Raw genomic sequence first — 5,542 nt, forward strand, 5'->3', positions numbered from 1 at the left:
GACAACCGGTTCACACTGGCTCTCAGCACAACAGCTCCCGTACGCAAGTCAGCAATCCCGCGAGAAGTTGCACTGAACCCCATCCGTCACCCTCCGAGGGAAACTTTCACTATTGATCTTCACTGCTGTGAGAGATATAAAGCAGGGTTTCGCTATGGTAAGAGTGCTTCACTTGGGCGAAGAGTGAGTGCAAGTATCACACCACCTGACGCCGTGGGTCATTCCCACACATATGGTGTGAAGGGACACACACATCACCCAACACCATCCAACACAGCCATCCCGTGAGAAGCTGAACACAGAGGCCCATTCGTCACCTGTCGATGATGTGCTTCATCCAGCTGTGTGATGAGTGAAGTTGCGATGTGTTGTCTTCTAGTAGGCAGTTCTTCTTGGGCACAGGATCCAACTATCAGGCAGATCGGATCAGCTTCTTTATTCCCATTGGTAGTGGCCGCATCGCTTCACTGCTTATTTGCATATATATGTATTGTTGTTGTTGTTGTGTCTCATTTGTCACCCATCACAGCACGGACAGATGTTGGCCTCCTTCCAGCTTCACAAAGTGGCCTGGGAAGCCCCTGATGCTGATCCTCTATGAGGTCAAACCCCAAGAGGACCAGCACCAGCATGTGTGTGGAGGGACACACACATCACCCAACACCATCCAACACAGCCATCCCACGAGAAGCTGAACATCGGTCACTCATTGCCAAGGTGCTTCATCCAGCTCTGTGATGAGTGAAGTTGTGATGTGTTGTCTTCTAGTAGGCGGTTGTTCTTGGGCACGTGTCCTGTATCAGACAGCAGATCACTTCTTGTACTCCCACTGGTCGCCACATCACTTCACTGCCTATTTGCAAAGCTGAGGTGAGGGTCAAAGTTGTTGGCTTCTAGTCGGTTCTACTCGCCCGCGGGATCCAACTGTATCAGGCGGCACATCACTTTCTGTACTCCGATTGGTAGTGGCCGCGGCCCGCAGAGCAGCGTTTCTTAATAATCCTCGTGGAATTTGTAGTGGAGAGATGAGAAACTCACGGTAAGAGCGAGAATTACACAGATTATAAAGGAGTTCTGCGCGTGACGTCACACAGTAGCATATGAAGGAGTTCTGCGTGTGATGTCACACATTAGAATTTAGAATCCTGTTTGTGCATTAACTTACGCATTTACTTGTGCATTAAATAAGGTATAAAATGATCTGTTTGAATACATATATGCTTGTGAGCAATAAGCATAGGCCTACTGCTCCCGGGGAACAAGATAGAACAACACTGAATTATTCAAATAAGGTAAGATGGGATAAGACCCCATTGATGTTCAGACTTTTCATCTGAACATAAAATTTATGAACAGTTTGGAGGTTGAATTAATCTGAATTCATACTATTATGACCTGCATATGCTTTTAAATGCACTAACGAATGCACTTATTTTACACTGTAAACCCTAATGCTCAAAATAACTAAATTGTTTTGAGTAGGACAAACTTAAATTTAACAAATTAGTTCAGTTAAATTTACTGTTATGAGTATTTAGAACTTTCTTTTTCTTTTGAGTTCACAGAACTGGTATATTTTAAGGTGAGACACCCCAGGTGAATTAAATAATAGATATAAAAAAATGAAGTAATAGATATCACCATACTTCCCCAGCTGGTTGATTACATTAAAGAGTAAATGCTAAAATTGTTATATAATGTGTTTTTTTTGTGTGTGTGTGTGTGTGTGTGTGTGTGTGCAAGATTAATGGATAAGGGAGATTTAGTAGTGATTAATGTTTTGCTATGCTAATTTAGAAGAGTTTCTGTTAATGTGGGTTTTTGAAGAGTTACCATCATGGTGACTAGTAGCGCATGTGGCTTGGTTTGAGAGCAGGTAAGTTACATGTTTTAAATTGCTGTACTCATTCAGTAAGTGTTATACCATATTGTTAACATGTTAGCGAAATTTGCAAGTTGGCATTTTTTGAATTTTCTTATTAGGGTTTACAGTGAAGTAAATAACTCATTTTATTTGGAAGACCTCAAAATAAAAAAGTTATTTAACTAAATATTTTATGTTAATTGCTATCAAAGTTTATGAGTTAGCTAACTCAGTACTTCAAGTTAGGATCAATTAACATGCATGAGTACTACAAACTCAAAACTTGATAGTTCTACTTACTTAAAATTGGAAACATCATAACTAAAAAAATTTGATGTAACTGATTACCTCAAATTTTTTGAGTTAGCCCAACTTATTTCGGGTTTACAGTGTATTCTCAATATTTAGTGATAGCCTCAGATGCAGATTTTTACCCACAGCCACAGGTATTGTTCTTTTTCTATAGGTCTTTGTAAAAACATCGCCTTTCAGGTCTCTTTTTTCTGTGAAATCTAATGATAAAAGTAAGAATACTTTTTACATTAATAATATTTCAAGATGAACAGTTACTGAACTGAAGCAACTTTAGTTTACTTGATTATCATTACATCGTTTTCTTTTCTTTTTAGGAAAATCATGATAAAATCAAATATGATCTTTGAGGAAAGTTTATTCTCTCTATCATCATTGTATTGCATTGCATTAAAATCTGCAGAGCTTTGGTCATAAAGCTAAGCATTTAAAGATCATCATTATTAGCAGATATAGAGTGACAACTGATAATGCTGAAAATGCATCTTATATGTTATACTGTTATAAATATTTACATTACAATCTATCAGAATTTCATCTCAACTAATCTATGCAACAAAGCTTAATTTTGTGCAAACTTTTTAAAAATTTAAAATGTCACATTTTGTCTGAATGTTCAATAAATTATTCTAATTAAAAAATATATTCTCTGATTCTTATTTCATGTCAGGCTTTACAGGGTTAAAAGTGATGCTTGCCTCAGCAATCAGCACTAATTACAAATATTTCATAGAATGAAAACCAGAAAAACAATCTCTCCCACTAGTTCTCATATTATACTCTGATGCACTTTCCATTATTTCATCTCTTCACAATCATTCTCTTTGTCTTTCTCTCTTCTTTCTTCTGTGGTCCATTTCTCTCTAATCTGTCAGTGTCATTTCCAAGGCCTGGTTACATGCACTGTTTTTACGCATCTGTCAAACACTATCTGATAAAAGCACAGAACCTTCACAGCAAGATAGGACCAGGAAATAAGATGAAGGGCTCCATGCATCGTTGAAAATATCTATCACTTCGGAAATTATCTTCAGAGGCTCCTCAAGGCATTACTATCTGAAAATGCATTTGTCAATAGACTCATTTGATAGCCTCTGTGGTTCTCACCCACCAAAATTAGACGAGAACTTGATAGAAAACACGAAAGGGATCAGAATAAAACTTAGTTTCAAACTTAAAATCGATATTATTCTGAAGTCTGTTTACTAGAAATGAAAGAAGCCATTAATCTTTGAATTGATGCATTGTGTAATCTAGCATTCATTCATGCACTGAATGCTCAACGGACGCCGAGCCTTGTGTGTCATGCCTCATTCAGACACTGAATTATAATCTCACCCACACACAAACCTGCAGGGGATGGACTTTTTTTCTTTTCTTTTTTTACCTGTCTTACTCTTCCTCTCACTGTCACTTCACATATTGAATGGCTCATTCACTGGCTGAATACAGAACTGTGTTTCCATACTATTCTGACATCAGTCTTTTGAGTTTTTCTCTGTGTGCACAAGCTGTTTCAGGATCAGCGCTTGCTATTGCCCTCTTAAATGTCTCCAGACTATTTCATTTTCCCAGGAGTTCATGCCAGTGATAAAGACAGCTTGTCGTTCGGCTGGCATGGTTGTTGGTTGCCCAAGGCCTTGCCATTATTAGAACAATGTCACCAGTATTTACAGTTGCCTTCGGTGCGCTCGGCTTTGCCAGACTGACCTCAGTGCTGTCTTCATAAAATAAAATGTTATTTAAAAGCCTTTAGAGACGTTATGACCTTTTCCCTATTATATTGTAAGTGATTTGTCTAACTACTTGTCAGAAGTGGTTAACATGAAACAGTTGTCTTGTTTTTCAGGAAAAAATATCTAAAACATGTAAAACAAATTTATGAAGAAGCGATGTAAGACTATATATATATATATACAGTCAAACCAAAAATTATTCAGACATTTTTGATATGTTTGATATATTTTTACAAGTGGGTGCAGGACACTATAGTTCATTTATGTAAGTGAGGATAGTAAAATAAAGTAAACTGTGACATATTATACCCAAAAATTCTTCATACTGTGGACTATCAGTAAAATTGATAAAAAATTGGAACCAAAAATTATTCAGACACTTTGACCTGACCATGTTTTGTTTAAGTGTTATTTGTCATAATTAAGATTATTTTTTTCTGACACAGTTTAACTCTGAGATCTTGTTATATTGTATTACCATTTTTATTACCATTACCATAACTGCAAAGTTTCAAAGATCAAAGGGCATGATAAATGGAGTTACTGTTTCCCAAAATAAAGAAGTGATTCTGAACTTCCTGTAAGTTATTCCAGTCTTACTTCCTGCACAATCCTACATTGGTTTGTAACCAGTGTTGGGTAAGTTACTCTAAAAAAGTAATTAATTACTAGCTACTAATTACATCTTCAGTGTAATTAGATTACTAAACTAATTACTTTATCTAAAAAAAAAGCGTACTTATTACTAATTATTTTTTAAATCCCAGCCTCAGCCAATACAAGAAAAGACATGAAACCGCTCTTGGTCCCACTTTATATTAAGTGGCCTTAACTTACTATGTACTTTCATCACGGCACCTGTTAGTGGGTGGGACATATTATGCAGCAAGTGAACGTTTTGTCCTCAAATTGATCTGTTAGAAGCAGGAAAAATGGGCAAGGCTGGCCCGTATGGTCCGATCCAACAGACGAGCTACTGTTGCTCAAATTGCACAAGAAGTTAATTCTGGTTCTGATAGAAAGGTATCAGAATACACAGTGCATTGCAGTTTGTTGCATATGGGGCTGCATAGCCCTGTCCACCGCCGAAAGCACCAACAGTGACACGTGAGCATCAGAACTGGACCACGGAGCAATGGAAGAAGGTGGTCTGGTTTTGCATCACCTGGATGGATGGTACTCAGAAAAAGCATAACCAATGTTGCGTCGGTTACGCTTGTTTCGTAAGTTGAATAGGGAAGGCATAGGACGTAGCGTAAGCATTTTGAACTGCAAGAAGCATTAAACTTTCTTTGTAAGTTGAATACGGAAGGCGGTCTGGCAGATTCTAGCTATTTTACCTTATAACGTGTTAAACATGGATACTTTTCTTACTCAAACACATCGCTTCCCTTCAGAAGGCTTTTATTAACCCCCCGGAGCCATGCGGAGTACATTTATGATGGATGGATGCACTTTCTTGAGCTTCAAACAGGTGGTTTCCGTGCACTGCCATTATAAAGCTTGGAGCATCAGGGTGATTATTAATATAACTTTGATTGTATTCATCAGACTCAGAAAGAAGAAAGTCATATATACCCATGGCTTGAGGGTGAATAAATCATAATTTTCACTTTAAAGTGAACCAAAT

This window comes from Megalobrama amblycephala, linkage group LG24 (genome assembly GCF_018812025.1).
Source record: "Megalobrama amblycephala isolate DHTTF-2021 linkage group LG24, ASM1881202v1, whole genome shotgun sequence".
NCBI classification, from domain to species: Eukaryota; Metazoa; Chordata; class Actinopteri; order Cypriniformes; family Xenocyprididae; genus Megalobrama; species Megalobrama amblycephala.